This window comes from Nelusetta ayraudi, unplaced genomic scaffold (genome assembly GCF_046127955.1).
Source record: "Nelusetta ayraudi isolate G7.1 ecotype Tasmania unplaced genomic scaffold, CSIRO-AGI_Nayr_v1 ptg000009l, whole genome shotgun sequence".
NCBI lineage: Eukaryota > Metazoa > Chordata > Actinopteri > Tetraodontiformes > Monacanthidae > Nelusetta > Nelusetta ayraudi.
In genome coordinates, this window is record NW_027466059.1 from 1,063,023 (window position 1) to 1,081,279 (window position 18,257).

At 46.1% G+C, this 18,257-nt stretch overlaps 1 long non-coding RNA gene across 2 annotated transcripts in view; it reads left to right on the top strand.

The window, feature by feature from the left end:
* Positions 1-467: 467 nt before the first annotated feature.
* LOC142883902 (uncharacterized) overlaps positions 468-18,257 on the top strand; it is a 107,781-nt gene continuing 89,991 nt past the window's right edge. Inside the window, exon 1 of one of the 2 annotated variants that reach the window (XR_012926094.1) lies at positions 468-886. This is a non-coding gene — a long non-coding RNA (uncharacterized LOC142883902). The remainder of the gene's footprint in view (positions 887-18,257) is intronic. The other variant, XR_012926095.1, reaches the window with a different exon arrangement.

The following is an 18,257-nucleotide window of genomic DNA, read 5'->3' on the forward strand; positions in this document are numbered from 1 at the left end:
TAACATCAGATTTGATTCTTTATGTTACATCAAATTAAGTACATTACATCATTAAGTAATAACAATAATAATAATAATAATAATAATAATAATAATAATAATAACAACAACAACAACAACAACAACAACAACAACAACAACAACAACAACAACAATAATAATAATAATAATAATAATAATAATAATAATAAAAAGAAGAAGAAGAATGCATTTATTGAGAAAAACCTCCAAGGGGAAAACAAGAGAAATTCAGATTTAAGATTTGTGTAAAATAAAAAAATAAAAAATAGAACTATCTATATATCTATCTAGATAGACAGAAATGCCACAACAACTAATAATATTTAATGATGATGATGATGATGATGATGATATATGTAGTCATATGTGTTTTTTACATTACATACACGTATAATTCACATTTGTCGTGGAACATCTAACGTTGAGCACTTTCAAACACATCATGAAAGTGAACACCGTGATTTCCTAGACTTTAAAGCCCCCGAAAAAGCTGTGATCGCATTGTGTCCTGTTCTGCCTCAATTCGGTAACTTTCTGTATGTGTTTCGGTTGTCGGTAAGAACTGAAACAAAAAGGGGAAAAAATGATTAAAAATAAGATGAAGACAAGGCATGGTGCGGCTGTTCGAACAATTGCGGTCCGACCGTTGCTTCCCTCCGAAGAGAAGCCGGAAGCAGCGCTTTGACACTCGGCCAGCCGGTGACGAAGCATCGGGGCGTCGACGTTTCTCGGCTCAGACCAATCGCGCTCCTCGGCGAAACTTTGTAAACAACTCTTCACACGCCGCTTTAAACTCCCCTGCTCTGTTTACTACGTCTGTTTACGACCGTGAAACGGCTTTCCGTGCCAAAAGTCACCGAAACAGGTGAGCTGTTACTCCTTTTTAATGAGAAAAATAGTAAATTGATATGTTTTTTTTTCCTGTCACGCTAGCTCGCGTGATTCGTAGTAGTAGTAGTAGTAGTAGTAGTAGCAGCAGCAGCTGTCACGTAGAGTTGGAGCTAAGGACGTGTTGTGGCTGCTTTCCGTTTTTTTTCTATGATACTACAAGAAAAAAAAAAAAACAGAAATCTGCGTGTCTTACGCAACAACAGAAATGTTCTTCACGGCGTAGTAAATGTCAGGTTTACTGTCCGGAGCATTACGTTGTGCTGTCCATTGAACGCATCACTCGCCTCTTATTTAAGAGTTTTAAGGGAGTGGTGATGAAAGTCTTCAGAAGTTAACACGCTCTTTTTTTGGGGGGGGGGGGGGGGGGGTGCCTTGCCGCCGACTTCTTTCGAAATGTGAGTGGATGAAAACTTCACACCTATAAATTAAAGGGGCAAATAGCGTGAGCAAGCACCGCTCGGGGTTGTCAGGCGGTGGTGAGGATCGAGGCGAGTTCACTGGAAACCGCCGAGCGGTTTCCCAGCTGAGTGATGCTGACCTGCGATCAGCCTCGCGCGGGGTTGTCAAAGAGAGGCAAAGACTTGCTCACAGTGTGAGAAAATCAAGTGTAATGACGACTGATCAATTTCATCACTGATGTAAAAAAAAAAAAAAAAAAAAAACTCTTTGGCTGCGCTCACAGAGCAGATGCATTGTCTTGCGTCCTAGCAGCCATGATTTTATACTTAAACTCCCTAAACAATCCAGTATGGGACTGACACTATGTCTTTTGTTTGGTTGTTTGTCTGTCTGTTTAGTTTGTTTTTTTTTTCTTCTTAACGTTAGTTTGAACATGCTGCTGCTGCTATTGGGCTGCAAAATCACAATCATAAGCGGATGTGGGTACAGCTTTCGCTGTGGAACATCAACATCTGTATGCTCTGTGCTCCCTCAGCACGCCCACCTCAGCTGAAGGAGGGGTGGAGGAAGACAGAAGGGGGGGAGGGGAAAGCTTCCTGTCAGAAGGGCTGACAAACCCAACAGGCTGAAAGTTTTTTGGCACGGGCCAGTGCTTGGCTAGGGGGAGCCGCTCGCGCTGCAGCCTGTCTGCGTGGAGACATAAGTTTGAACAAAGCAGAGGATCGTCTTGGTTAGGGCGGCCTGCTGGGTTTGTTTCACCTTGAAGGAATTGCACCTCCTCCCCCGACTTTGAAAACAAAGGAAAGAAAGGAAAGGGGTTGTTGCTTCTCTTGCGCTGTTGGTCAAACCGCCTTCCAGTTTCATGAGTGTGGACTTTATAGCTGCAGTTTGTTTGGCGAGCGATATGTGATACACAACACAAAAACACTGAAGCATGACCTTTTGAATTTTGCCTTTGGTTTGTTGCGGGTGTAGAAAGTAGGCAGACAAAAACTGACTCATTTTAAATTCACAGCTTGAGAAACTCTCATGTCTTAAAGCCCGTTTGTAGATTTTTTTCCCCCAGTTTTAAACATGTCGCAAAATACAAATACATACGTTATGGCGGCTGCAGAGGGATCCAGACATGTTTTTAAAAGTTGGACTGTAAATAGTTTTGTGCGCAAATCACGCGCAAATTGATTGACTGGGTGTGTTTCCTTTTAACTGATACTCAGCTGATAGTGAAACCTAGAACTTCCTGGTTTCAACCGCTGATGACATTGTAGCGAGGTGACTGTTTGTGTCAATATTGGGCTGCTCGAACAGAAAGTTTCAGTTTGACGTGGAGCACATTGACGTCATCACTTCCTGTATAACTGCCTAAACACAAACACAGCCCACTTTCTTTTTTTTCTACAATAACAGACATGTTTTGGTGGTTTGACTGTTTTCCAAATCGCACACTGAGGAAGATGCTGCAGTTTTGATGAGAAGGGTGATTACTTTCTCCGTGCTGAGAGTGCCAGGGGCACAACGAGGGAAAAGGGGGGTTTCTTCCATGGAGAATAAAAGCAGAACAGTTTCCTTTTTTTTATTATTCCCGTTGCCACTGCGTGTGATGAGTTTCTGTTTTGTTGCTGCTGAAGTGTATACCAGAGTGCTGTAGACAAAATTGTTTACAATGGGGAAACTTGCATAATTTTTAAGTGGAAACTGTGTTGGACTATTTCTCAGAAACAAACAACTGTTACCTTGCTGAGAGAGTTTGCAACAATCTGATCGTCACAAGTGACTCTCTTGGTATTTTTGCGAATAGACCAAATTTTGCATCGGTGCCTGTTCCAGCGCTGGTGGTGACACGCTTTGTGAAAGATTTATTTATTTATTTATTTATTTATTTTTTGCGGGTGCGAAACAAAATAGCCCAAAAAAGCAGCTGCAGAGTAGGTCTCACTGTGTGCTTCAGACAACAGCAACAAATTGGCCATCAGAGAGCTCTGTCAGGATGTAAGTAGCTCTCACATCATATCAGGGTCATTTTAGGCTCAGAGAAGTCATAATAATAATAATAATAATAATAATAATAATAACAATAATAATTTCTACAGTGATTAGAACTGTGAGTATGTTTTCAGGTCATCAATTTTACTCTCAGAATCTTAAAATGATAAACATGTTTTATCAGATGGTCTGATTTAACTTTTCACATTTGTCGACCGACTGCAAGTCTTCCAAATGGCAGCTGAGGCGATTCAAAGCTAGACATTTTAGTGTGTTATTTAGTGCTCTTTTTCTCTCTCTCTCTCTCCCCCCTCCCCCCGGTCTCCTTTTCGTATTCCATATTAATCAGCATCACTTTTGCTGCCTTGATAAGTTTGTATTGTTTTATGACATAAAGTTTCCACAGTGACATATTGCCGTGATGATGCCGTATGATTTTAGTCAGTCACGTGCACCGTCCAGAGGTCTGAGTCCATTCTGGTCAAATCCAGAAACCCTCATAACATACAGTACTACCCAGAAAATTAGAATATCCTGAAAAGGTTGTTGTATTTCCCCATGTCTGGACTCTTCTGAGCCAACCCAAGACAGACTTTTTAACGGCTCAGGACCCTTTTGCAGGTGTTTTGGATTCTTTGGGTTTGTGGGTTTGTGGTTTCAATAAGATGAAAATCTTAATCAGCAAAGTTACAACAAGGAACTGCTTGAGATATGTCAATTTGTGTGTAATGGCTCAATAAAATATGTTGGTTTCGTCTTTTATGTTAAATTGCCAAAATAAAACAACTTTTACTTGATAGACTAATTTTTCGGGTAGTACCGGTAAAATAAGTCTGTAAGTCAGCCGTTTTATTAGAAGCCTTGAGTAAACTCTCCCCTGGCTTGTATTCGTTAATTAGATCATTGGTGTGTTGGCAGGAAAATGGGCAGATACTGCTTCCCATGACTGTGATTAGTGGCTCCAGAAGTCCTTCCTTCTGTCCGACCTCTCTGTTGACTCTCTTACTGTTTGCAGATTACATTTTTATTAATCATTAAGTATATTTTTTTGTAACATGGCCCGTAAGGCTTATCATTAAGCTTACTATAGCTGCCCCGTTTGTAATACCTTTCACTGCCACGAGAGGCAGACAGAGCTCCCGTTTGCCAGGCTGTATATGTGTATACACACACACACACACACACACACACACACACACACACACACACACACACGTGAGTAGTGGGAGGATTGATCCCATAAGAAAGGAGGCTCATGTGAAAGAGAACGCGAATTCCACTTTCTGACGCAAGGCTGGTTAATCGGAGGCTCCTGGCATGTTCTGCAGAGACGTGTGGGGCGGGCTCGAGTGTACGCTGAGAGACGCGGTGTCAGATTTCACCGTACGTACAGACGTGTTTACAATAGAGCAGAGCAGAGAGACTGCCGCGGTGCTGTGCAGCTGCTCGGTATAGGATGAGCGCCCTGTCTTTGGCGAGGGCTGATGGCGCCGGCTTGCATAATGCAAGGATGTGCACATTTGACATAAATTACCGTGCTGCAGTCAAATGCCAGCCATTTGTGTGGATTTACTGTATGTTCAGATGCTGAATGTAAATGAGGAGAAAATCCATCCCTATCTAGCCCACTGCGTGCTGTTTGAATCTCTGAATTCCAAAGTAGCCAAAAAGTTAGCAGCTCGTTTTTGTGTTTTTATTTTCTAAAATGTAAATCTAGAATGTATTTCCTGTCGTGTGTCGTATCATTTTCACCACCCCCCCGCCCCCCATTTTGTTCAGTTTTTTTTTTTCTTATTTTCTATTTTTGCACCAGCAAAAGCGGAACAACGTGTACCTTTGCAAAGTCACTGAGGCTTGTTGTGAGATGGTTTATTTCATTTTTTTTTTTACTGCGATCAGTGAAGTTGAAAGACTTCTCTCTTTTTTTTTTTTTTTTCTTTTTTTAAAGCAGTTTTTATTCACAGGAAATCTCTTCGTCGTATGCACGTCAGTAAGTCAGACATTACAGCTGTTTGTGGTAAACTTTCTTTTATCTATCACCTGCTGCTGACTGTGCAGAGTTATGAAAATAAAAGTTCCCCTCTGCACCCATATAAGAACACATATCCAGAGTTATGTCATGAAATGTGCCAGGCGCCAGACTTTAAATTTGGGCAGTTTACTTAATTTTACAAACTTGTGGGTAAAATTCATTACATGTTTAAATGCACTTTCTTTCCTTTTTCTTTTTCAAGTTTTCAGATTTTAGCATTTTAATAATGTGATTAAACATTACATATATTGGTTAATTAAGATTATGTCTCATCCGTTGTATGACGTTTAACATCTCTGCTTGGAGATTATTAATGGCAGAAGTTAGAGAGTTCAAGTCTATTTGACTTTGCTGTTACTTCCAGGTGTAGACTGAATATCACTCTAGTTAAAAAAAAAAAACATCAGAAACTCTTCGCATTTTGATCAGTTCTTGTTTTGTTTTATTTTTTTTATGAAGAACAAAGAGCAAACGCAGCAACGCGTCTCATCACATTCTCACTCGTTGTAGAACTCTGACCCCAAGTGGTGAGTTGAGGTTGTGCAGAAGCAGGCGTTCAAGACAGCATTCAGCATTACAGCTTGGTTTAGAGCAGGGGTCACCAACCTTTTTGCCACTGAGAGCTACCTCATGGGTCCTGAGCCGTAATAAGGGGGTTCCAGTTTGCTAGATTCTCCTGAAATAACTAACTCTCTGAGTTATATATTATTATTAATGATACTTATCTATGTCAAGACACTTTTCAAGCTCATGAGTTCTCAATAATTATCAAAAATGACTTAACAAGGTTGGATAAAATTGAATTTTAGACACAGCTCAATGAGCTGCAACGAGCTACTCATGAGGTCCTTGGGGGCCACCTGTTGCCCGTGGGCACCACGTTGGTGACCCCTGGTTTAGAGGGGAAAAAAATACTCCTTTTCTGTCATGTATGTTTCATGTGGCCATCAAAATATTATGTCAGTGTCCACCTGTCAAGCATTCTGATCAACAAAAGGAATTGTAACTTTTTGCAATGGCTGTTTTTCTTGGTTTCATCATAAAAACCAGACATGTATAATATACTTTTCATAAATGATGAAAGCGGTAAATAGTTAAAATAATGAATTTCAATAGAATATTTGTTAAAATGAAATAAAACATATATTTGTTACAAAAAAAAATCCAAGAGTCGGGATATTTCACACTCCTAATACTGGAATTGCTCATTTTACTTTATTTTTTATTCTATTATTTCTATGAGAAACCATGAGAATGTTGTATAAATAGTGATGTCCAGAAAAAATACCATTTTCATCTGCTTAATAGCTGTACCATGTAATCAGTCATATAGTTCTCTAAGTCGGATCATATCTTTCTTAGCCATTTGAACATTGAATAAGAAAAAAACAAACATTTATTTAATTCATAAACCTCAACACATGGTATGCTGAATGGTGTAGTGTCATTTCTGGAGGAACCATTTTTCATTGTCATGTTCATGTAAAATATTATTGGCGTTTCAACTGACATGGCCCTTGTATAATATTTGTATATAGATACATACTATATCATTGCCCTTATAATGGCTGCCCTATAATGTCCCCTAACAGCCGCTAGAGGGAGGCAAAGCAAAGTTGGAGCGTTAAGCAACTTCATCATGGTGTGACGTGCTTAATGACACTCGCTACACGGGGAAGACGGGAGATCATGGCGCTGAGATTATACTGACGGCCCACATTTTTCACGCATCCTCAGAAAAACTAATTTCCTCCGTAGTTATCACTGCAGTATTAAGTAACAGCAAAGTAATAATTATAATTAATTTACTCATGCAACAGGTTTATGATGTGTTTTGAGCTCAATTTTGCTCCGTGAAGTCGACCTCAAGCTTGAGCAGAAGATCCCCAAGGGGAAATCTTGTTTGAAGACGCACTCACAGTCTCACTATTGTTAGTTTAGAAAGCTGTGTATTGACCATCAATCAGCGGAGGCCGGTAATCCCGGCTAATGTGGCAACCAGGAAAAGTCTCACGTCCAAATATAAATGCAGCTCGCTCGGGCCTTAACTGTCATTAGAAATAGGAAGCAGACCTGAATGTGGGGCAGAAGGGGCCGTGCGAGGGCAGATGAGTGCTCATAAACAAGACCTTTTTTTTCTCTTTGAAGTCGAGCTGCAAGCTCCTCTGCCGGCTGCGGTGACCCCAGCGTCTGACCTCAACATGAAGGTTTACATTAGAAGGAAAAACCCAGCCCGGAGTGCAGGTCACACAGAGGATGGTGATGGATTATACGGGAATGTTCTGTGTTTGCACATTCACACGCACACGTGGACCATTTGCTTTTGCACTGCAACGAGTGCATCGGCAGGGGTGGGGGTGGGGTGGGGGGTGTTGAACGTCGATACAAAGGCGAATCAGAAACAGAGCCTTTTTCAGGCTTCTCGTGCACTGTAGGAAGGATGTAGCGTGAAGTCCAAACACATCTCAGAGCGGCGAGAAGAACTGAGCCGCATTGTTGCCTCGTGTTATTCCTTCATTTGGCCGATGCGGCGGACGGCTCGGGACTCAGGAGTCACTTACAGGTTAGCCGCCGAGCGTCTCTGCGGTGTGCTTTAATCAAAAGAAAACTTCCCGGGGAAGAGTTCCCAGTTAAAGGTGAGCTCTGTGTCATCCAGGAGACAGGAGCGGCCAGTCACGCAGGAGCGAAGCCGCAGGACTGGCGGCGCTCTTGTGCTCATATGAGTGATTCTTTAATATTTCGCCGTCAAGCGTGCAGTCACGTCCCGCACTTACAGTAGCTACAGTAGCCTGAAGAGGGGAAAACACTCATGCGGCTGTCATCAATACGGCCACAGTGCAACCAGTGTGTCGGGATACAAGAGTGAAGACACGTTCAGTTCTGTTGCCACGGCATTCATTTGACTCCTGTCTTTTTTCTTGTTATTCCTTCTTGATGCGCTTTTAATGAAGTCTTCTACAGCAAAGAACTTTTTGAGTGCATGCAGTAGGATCCTGAGTTCAGTATATCTGCACTTTAATTGCGTCGGCGTTAAAAGCTGTGACGAATGAAAGGTTCGGCTCACAACTGAAACAGTGGAAATTCTTCATCTTCGCATTAGCAGATTTTTTTTTTTTTTTTTTGTTAACCACCTACGTGTGGGTTTAAATGTGAGCCCTCTCTGACACCTCCTACATCCTGGTATTAAAGAAATGGCTCCCTTTTTCCTGGAGTAATTGACCTTTACTCCCTCCAACTCGCCGCATCAAGATAAATGGCCTAATTTGTGAAGGCATGTGGCCCTAACCTGCTTAATTAGAACAAATAAATCCAGCATACTGGCTAAAGGTCATCATTGAAATTAGCCCCGTATCAAGTCACCGTGGTTGATCAACTGTATGACTCTGCTTTTCTGCTGAGGTGTCCTTTTGGCTCACTTGGCCCTGCAACCTTTTCCTACTGAATAATTAATTGTGTGTGTCTGTGTGTGTGTGTGTGTGTGTGTGTCTGTCTGCGCGCGCATGTGCACGCGTGTGTGGCAATTGAAACATCACCATTTAATGACTAATTAGAGGAGATATATTGTTACGAGTAGGTTCACGCGTAGTTTTCTGCCATTGCTTCCCATCGTGATCTAAATGACCGTAGCATTCAATCAGCGACAAAAGTTTCTAACACAACACTTTTAGGTTGAATATCCCTGAAGTGAGTGTTGGTCCTGCTGACGTTTTCAAATTCTGTAGCGTTCAGGATGTTGCCCGATTACAATTATTGCCAATCAATCAATCAATCAATCAATCAATCAATCAATCAATCAGTCAAATTTTATTGTTGAGGTGAGTTCATTGTACGGTGTAATGGTGCACAAGGTTCTTTCCAGAGTGAAACATAATAAAAGCAATACTAGTGAACAGTTAAAACACAACATTACCACAAATGTACAATTATAAAACAAGAGTAAATTGCTAAATTAGTGAAACACAATTAAAACACAAATGTAAAACCAGTAAGCAGCAGTCCAGTCAGTGGCTATGTATAAAATACTTGCCTTAAAAAAAATTTTTTTTTTTTTAACTGAGCCTGAAAAACCCAGAACGGGGGGGCCCTGAACGGCAAATGTCCAGTCTCCAAACTTTTTTTTATACTTGGACCTGGCGATGACCAAGGAGGTGGGACCAGAGGAGCACAGAGTCCTGACTGGACGGTGAACAGTGATCAGTATCAGCGCTTTGTAATAGTGTCATTCCTACTCTGATTTGCATTTGTTTGTGAGGAAAAAAAAGAAAAGAAATTGCACCTTGTAAACATTATTCGCAATTTCATTAATGGGCTAATGCGTCGCAGCGCTCATCACAAGTTGCTTCCTCCGCATCGTAGAATTCCAACAACTACCCGTCGCTCGCGCGAAACGTGCGATACTCGATCTCTTCCCGAGGGTTTCAGTGACGCCGCCTCCGTCGTAGTAAAATTTCATCTCCGAGCGCATTATCATAACAGTCACAGGGCTTAAAACCCATCTCGCATGATATCATCTTCCTGTACCGGAGGCTGAGAGTTTGTCTTTTGTCGCCGCAGCTGCTGTCCTCTGATTCCTCGTTACATCACAAGTCCAGAACATTATGCCCGGCCGATCCGCCGATTTTCTGACCATCTGCTCCGAAATGACCCAGCATCTTCACCTGGCTCCGCAACAATTAACGCTGTGATTCATCTGCCAGCTCCTTCTCTCGGTGCCACCAGCTGTCCCTCTCGTCTATACATCCTTTTATGTGGCACCATGACTGGAGATTACAGTCCCTCGCCTTTTGTTCCGTCTCCGGGCCCGCGCGCCCGCTCGTCTCATCGCCCGATTCTCTTATGTAATCCACGGCTTGGCTCGAGCGAAAACTGCCCCGCCAATTGAGCGCGCGCGCACACGCTTTTGCCTTATTGCTGGTTTACAGTAACTCCCAATTCCGGCGGCGCTTGTTGGAAAGTAGGCTGAAGGTCACCCAGGCTTTATGTGGCTCCAGTTTGCATCTCTGCAAAACGCCGTTTGACTGCGACTTCCCGTGTCTCTCTTGCGGGTTCCGACGGAGGGGGAAAGCAGGGCGGCGAGAGCCGTAGGGGGAGACGCCAGCGAGGCAGCGGGCACGGCGGAGGGGTACCCCGACGAGGCCTCCTAGAATTCCCCCCCGAGCGGCACCCAGCGCCGAGGAACAACTATGGCCTTTGTTGGTCACCGTGTGGATCTCGCGCGCAGTCGGTATAGACTTTTTCCCACTGGCTCTGCCAGCGGCCTGAAGTCATTTAATGAAGTGGCGGCTGAGTTTTCGACGGAGCCAGCGCGCTCGCCGCTCGCTTGCTGACTGAATGGAAAATGTCTGCGTTGTGGAGCCGGTGACAAGGAGCGTGCTCTGATACACTCACCTCTCAGGACATGGACACGCTCCTCACACAGGTTCAACGTCCCATATCTGATTTTCACATCTTGGTTTGTGTCCCAGAGTCCAGTGAAGCAGCCTCACAGGATTAAATGCCCCTCAAATAAAAAGAACTATGGAGAGAGGGCATATTTAGCCCACTGTTAAAACCCTGATATGGCAACTGATGCTTTGTTGGGAACCTCCACATTTGGACCTGCACTGCACTGGTGGTCTCAGGTGATGGCACACATACCTGCAGGTGGATGGTGACTAACTTGAAATATTCTTAAAGTAACCCTGGATGTTTTATCACTGATTCAGATGGGGTTTTTTTTTTTGTCCACTTCCGCCTTGCCAACCAACTCAATTGATCTCAACTGAACCCAATTTAAAAGTTCAAAAAAAAAAAAAAAACTTTTTCAAGTGGAGCGATACAGTGAGCATATTTGCGGCATGTCCTTAATGAGACGGCCTAATTGTCACACAAATTCTTTGTGGTTCTCCCTTTGTCCGCTTCATTTATCGGGGCAGAACCTCACCTTTCATGTCCATTTTCACGCCTGTCTATTTATCCTCCTCCGCCGTGAAAGGACTGTATCTCTGTATGTATTTGGTCGCACTTCTATTCAAGACCCCCGCCTTTTCATCTACGTGCGGGCAGATTGCAGTCTGTTTTGGTGCCCCATTGTGCAGCTGTCAGTTATTTTCAAAACACTCGAGTGTCATTTGCCTCAGATTCCATCCCTTTCAATTCCTGTGTCTTTTCTGAGGCTCCGCCGGCGTACATCTCATTGAGTGTGCATCAGCGGGCAGATTCATTCTTCTCCGCTTTTAAAAGAACATTTCTTTTTTTTTTCTTTTTTTCTTTTTTTCTTTTTTTTTTCCTTCATAGCAGCCATAAGCCTCCTTTTTAAACCCGCGGACAATGTGGTTTTGTCCATCCTCCTCTGTCCTTTTCAGCGGAGAGTGCAAGGATTCTCTCTCCCTCTCCCTCCTTCTCTCTCTCTCTCTCTCTCTCTCTCTCTCTCTCTCCCTCTCTCTCTCTCTCTGGGGGCATCCGAGCGGCCGGGGGGGGGGGTACCCCTGAGCGTGGCGCTCCTCTCGAAGCTCAATTGTTTGCCTGTAATGAACCATAATGGAAGATAACAGAACGAAATGTAATAATTCATGTGGGCCTCAGCGAGGAGCACGTGGCTAGCGGTTGGCCCCGGCTGTGATAGCCTCCCGCTCGGCTCGGTCGAACAATGCGGGCCGGCCCCGCCGCCGACACTCCGCCCCGCTCTGCTCCAGCGGTCTTGTTGATCCGTCCTCTCGCTGTCCCCTCGCTTTCCTTTCAAAGTCACTTAGCGCTGGCAGGTTGGCCTGTGATCACTGGCATGCCAGAGCATCTCTTTGGGAAACGGGGGCCGACCGTCTCCGTGGACCCGCTCCCTTCTCGGAATGCCTCCATTCTTTTGGTCTTTCGGCCCTCGGGTTTTATATGTTTGGGCTTTCTTGTCAGGCCGTTGACAATGAGCAGAGGTTGTCAACGTGAAGGTGGACACGGAACACCTTTTGTCAACTTCTGTGAATCCCTCTGTTGATTGTTAAACGTGTTTTTTTTTTTTTCCCGCGTCCAGCACCCCTCACCCCCCCTCACCCCCCACCTTCCGCCCCATAGTCCCCGAGAACATTGAGATGTTTTGTGGCCTTGTTTATAAATGGAAAGTTAAAACGCCGCGTCTGGCGTGTCTGCAGCGGATCCCCGCTTAATATTCAGCCGGCGCCGCACACCTTGAACCGGCGCTGCATTGTGCGTGCTGACGTTGCAGCTGTTTCCCACCCAAATATTTGCTCAACGTCTTGCTCGAGGATGCATTAACAAGAGGGTCCCCCGGAGCTTCTTTTTTTGTCGCCGGCTTGCTCAAACCGAAGCTTTTCAGCGGCTCCGAGCGAGCGGGCGACCTAGCGTTGCCACCTTTTTTGTCAGGAGACAGCTTAGGTTTGTCCCCGGTTTCAATGCGCTCTCGCCGTGATTAATGGACTCCCTTCCATTTGGTCGCAGCGGTGCGCTCGCGACACTGACAGTGAAGTATGTAAAACATGAGAAGCGCTGGGAATAAATTTAAAGCAGCCTGTGGCCTTCCCTTCGCTGCCGGCTTTGCTCTGGAAGTTTCTCTGGAACTTTTCCCAGCCAGAGTCAAAGGGCAGTTTTTTGTTATACCGTAGAATTGAGAAAATGTACAAATTGTGTTTCTTTATCACTCAGTTGATAGTATGACAATTAAACTGTTTTCTTTGACGTGCGAAAGCAGTCACTAAAATGTCAGACTAAGAAATTCCCAGTACACAGCACATGTTAAGAAGATTGTTCGATGTGCGACGCGGAATGATGTTGTCAACAGCAACAATGTGAGTCGCAAACAACCCGCTGCCTAGCAAGGTATCGGTGGAGGACGATTGGCCTTTTCTCTCGTCCTGAATCGACAGACACCATTCCTCCCATGGCCAGGATCTGTCAGTGACCTGAGCATCGGCGCGTCGAGCCGCGATTCTGGAGCTAATCTTTCATAAAGGCTGTAGGCCATCTCCTCCTCCTCCTCGTCTTCCTCTTCCTCCTCCTCCGACTCAGAGCTATCACGTCACTTTCCCCAAAGCCGCCCACGGCTTTCAGGTTTCCAGGCACACGCCGTTCTCAGGCGGCGAAAGACTCAGAAAGTAACACTTTTTGCTGGTTTAACTGCAGTTGCACTTCCCACTTAGAGTTCCATTTCACAAATTGCAGGTGTGCTGCGCTGCTGGCAAAGGCTATTTACTGGAAGTCCCGTCTTATTGGCGCGAATAAATCTCACACTTTCGAATGTAAAAACACGAATCCCAGGTTCTAAAAATACCAGAATTCCCCTTCAAGTTGTAACCCTTAACACTTTCCATATGAGAGATGTGTGCGTTTGCGGCGCTGTAATGGCATCAAAAACACGGGGAGCAAGCATTGTCCATTGTTTTCTGTGTGTCACCGCGGCCGAGTTGCCAACTTGGCACCGCGTTGCCGCTGCTGGTGTTTATCCAGATACTCCGATAACACACAGCGAGCGTCAGCCGCTGCCGTGGTCGCCGGAAAAAAAGGGCATCGATCATTTTAAAAAAAAAAAAATTTCGGACTGCCGGGTTCTGCAGCGGCGTGTGGTCCTGAGGGAGCCTCGGGATTTACACGTCGGCCGGCGTCTCTCGGGCCGAGGCGACCTTCAGCACAGGCGCGGCCTTCAGGTGGACAGGACGGGGAGGGAAGAGGCGCTCGAAAAAACAGAATGAAAGGGAACCCTCACTGCGAGCGTGCGTCAGGGGTGCGGGTTTTACATGTTTGGTGGTCTTCCTCGTGAAGGCTGTTAATTAGTGCAGAATGTGGCCCACAGTTCTGCTGCCAGCGCTGATGAAAAGAGGAGGAGGGGGAGCGAGAGAGAGCGAGAGAGAGCGAGAGAGAGAAGGAAAACTGCCCGGCTGCCAAGAGAGAGGAATTTGTGATAGGTCGAGAGTGGTTCCAAATGCCGAAAGTAAAAGCGCGGAGGGCTCCTCCTGCCTCCTGACCCTGGTGTGTTTGCTGCGGGCACCTCGGCAGCGGAGACACAAACTGTAGTCCAGTCAGCGACTGTGGTCCAGGATGAGTATCAGTATTCAGGGCCGGGAGAGAGGAAGGCGTTGTTGTTGTTGTTTTTATATATATATATATATATATATATATATATATATATATATATATATATATATATAAACTTTCCGCTGGCGCAGCGCCATTCAAAGGATAGTGATTGGGGCTGCAAATTGAAAATGAATTTGGCCAGTCACACAAAATCAAGACTTCGATCTCGATGTTGATAATGTTTGCCGTCACGCATGGCTGAAAACTGCAGCAGCATCCTCTCAGGGTCTTCTTCTTCCTCTTCTTTCTGCCCCTTGGTCTCCTTTCTCTGCGCGTCTTCCTGTTTCTCTCCCCCCCCCACCCAACGCAGCTTGAAATAGTTGCTTCTTTGCTCCGGTGCCTCCGACCCTTTCATCACTAAAATAAACCAAATCTGGCAGCAGATGCCGTTCAAAATCAGGGCTTGATTGAGAAACGCTTTCTGCTGGAGTTTTTTTTTTTTTTTTGCTAGGTTTCAGACGCGACGTGTGAGTGACGCAGCTGCTGTCCAGATTAACAAAGTCATGAACGCGGTGGAGACGAGTTCATTGTATGAAAGTTTTTTTTTTTTTAATTTTCTGTCCTTCAGTTTTTTTTATTATTTTTTTTATCCCTCGCTGCATCGCAACAATGACACAAAGAAGGAGCAATGATTCCCCCCCCCGCGTGTCTCCCCACACACGGTCAGACACACTGAGGCACTGATGCCTGGTGTGGAAGGGTTGGATGGAAAACGGCGTGACGTTCTCCCGGCTGCACCGCCCCTGACTGGCCACACCGTGGTGCTTTGTCTGCAGCAGTCAGAGGAGCGAGAGGGTAGCACGAGGCGGGTGGATGTTTTACTGAACTGAAAATGCCACTAAAGTGGCGCATGTGTTGCTCAGTTTACTGTAAAACCAGTGAAGCGCAACCAGCTGCTGGTTTGTTTTTCATGTTTCGGCATTACATTTACTTTTAAAGATCCCATAATAATAATAATAATAATAATAATAATAATAATAATAATAATAACAATAATATTAATATAATTCCATGTCCATACTTATTTTTCATCCTGTGCTCCAAGAGAGCAACTTTGCAAGATGAATGATCTTCGTGTAGCTTTCTGTTTGTTTTGGCTTCCTGCTCATGAGTTTTCTGGAGAAAAAAAAAACTGTCTGATTTTTAATTCCGATTCCATACTTGAATGAAACATATTGGACCGACCGCATGTTGGAATGGTGACTTGGGAGCGATATTGGTGATATATCAGAGTCCTTTGTGATGTCACAATGGGGTAATTTCCTTAACTCTCTGTATTTCAGCATCTTAAAGAGAGCAAAAATAAGTCAGGGATGGACTTTTCCTGGACTTAGGGAGAGACAAGCGCTGCTGTTGGAAAATAATGAAATTAATGAATGATTAATGAACTCACACGCGAGCTGTTTGCTCAGTCGAAATGCCTTTTGGTTCCCTGCGTCTGCCAGGCGTCTGCCATTTCCCTGTGCGCTGCCATTGTGCAGAACTTTCGAGAAACTTTTTTTTTTCCCCCTCTCTCTCCACGTCCCCCTCTATTGAGTCCGCTTCCCCTCCCAGCTCCTAACATCTGCTCCCAGCCAGCCACCTGTCCGCTGTCAAATGCAATATTAATGTACGCCATGCACTTGTTAATTATCTCCCCTGAATGTGGCCGTGTCAAGCCGAATATGCATAACAGGATTGTAAAGAAGCATTTTATTAGCAGCGATCACTCTCTTTCTTCCTGGCCCCCTCCCTCTTCCTCCCGCTCTATCTCTCCCTCTCTCTGTCCCAAATGCTGTTTGTCAGGGCCTTTCTGTCCATTGAAGTGGTATGGTGGGTGTGTGTGTGTGTGTGTGTGTGTGCGCTAGCGCGCGAGCATTATGTCTGTCGAGCCCCCAGCGTGCCTCCGTACACCGAGCAGAAGCATGTTTCCCAGGAGACGCACAACTGCGTGTGCGAGGAGGGTGGCAGAGGGACGGCCGGCTGGGTGGGTGGGAGGGGGGGTGGTGTGTGTGTGTGTGTGGGGTGGGGGGGTGGCGGCGGGGGGGTTCGGTGGGGGTGAGGGGTGGCATGTCGAACTGGAGATGGACAAGGGATGCGGGTGGAGGGGGTGGAGGGGGGGGGTGTTGCTGAGGGAGGCTTCGGAGGGGGTGAAAGTAATGAGAGGTGTTGCGGGCGGGGGGGGCGGGCGAGCAGAGCGAGGTGAGGCCAGGCGGGTGGCACGGCAGCGGGGGCCTCCTTGTGTCCCTCCGACCCCCCCCCCCCTCCCGTCCCTCCTGGTGGCGTTTTTTTTTTCCCTCCCTCCTCCACCTCCTCGGCCTCTCTCTCCGCGGACAGCATCTGCAGCCCCTGCTTTACATGCAAAACACACCCTGCGGAGAGGGCGTCTACACACGGGGGGCTAAAGGGGCCCAGAAGAAAAGCATTCCTGAGGCAGCGCCGGGTGAGAGGAGGAGAGGAGAGGAGGAGAGGAGAGGAGAGGAGAGGAGGAGAGGAGAGGAGAGGAGGAGAGGAAGGGAGGTGGCTCCGCTCTCCTCAGCAGCAGCAGCAGCAGCAGCCTCTCTTAACCAAGGTGCCCCCCCCCCCCCCCCCCACACACACACACACACACACACACACCTCCACCCCCCACCCACCTCCAACAAAGCCACGAGGGGATGCGGTAATGAGGGATGAGAGGGCAGATTCACCACGGATTTGTTTCCCCCAGCTTGTTTTCGCGCAGGCTAAAACCTCTTGATAAATTTTTCGGGCGAAGTTTCACAACCGCCGCGGCCTCAATCCAGTTTTCTTTTTTTTTTTTTTTTTTTCACAGCCGAACGGAATTTCACTTCTCCATACCCTCCGACGCACGCGGGCGAGTGCCCCCCCCCCCGGCGCGTCATCGCACAGACACACGCGCACAACAGCTGCTCCGTGCGAACGCGGTGATCGACGGCGAGAAAATCACCATCGGGAAACCCAGCTTCAAGCGATGGTTTGTGTGGACAGCGTCCTCCTCCTCGTCGTCATCGTGGCGGTGCTGACGTCTCCACGTCGACACCGCGTGGCCCGAGAAAACCCTGTGACCCTACGAGCTGTGCCCGCGTCCTGTGCTCTCTTTGGGAAGCAGCCCATCTCCGTTGAGTTCACTTACGTTTTGTGTTGCAAACCTGATGCGGAAACTGCATCTTTTCTTTGCGCTCGAGCCTTTTCCATTGAATCCATGCCTGCCTCGTACCTTGGCCGCAACCTTTCCGACCCCCTAACGCCCACGAGAAATGTAAAAAAAAAACAAAAAACTTTTTTTGGGGGTTTCCAACAATCTCGTTTTTTTTGTTGCGCGAACCCAACCAAAAAGTGCAAGAGGAGAGCTTGATGGAAACGCAGCACTTTTGGGCGCCCCATAGGTTTTTTTGAAATGCCACCGACTCTCCAGCCTCCAGTATGTTTTCCACCTCGTGAGGTTATCCTGGAACTGTTGGCCTCACCATCGTCCCCCTGTGCTGGCCGCTATTGTTAACGGAGGAAAAAACATTACTAGAGATCCGCGCGACTATAATAATACATGACGAATCGCGTAATAATGGATCCTGCTCGGCCGCTTTCTTATTTTCCCTTTTCCTTCCATTATGAGCCGCGTTCGAGTCAAGTCGCCGCGCCGCCGCCTGAACAATGTCCCCCCCCAACGCTAACCAGATGTGACGGCGTCTGAGTCATCCGATGCAGAAGTGCAACGTGTGTGTGTGTGTGCAAGTCCGTGTGTGTGTGTGTGTGTGTCAGTGTCGGTGTGTGTGTGTGTGTGTGTGTGTGTGTGTGTGTGTGTGTGTGTCCGCCCTGTGGCGATTGCAACCTGCCAAAAAAAGCAGACACACACGTATGCAGTTCACATCCGCATACTTGATAGGATTTT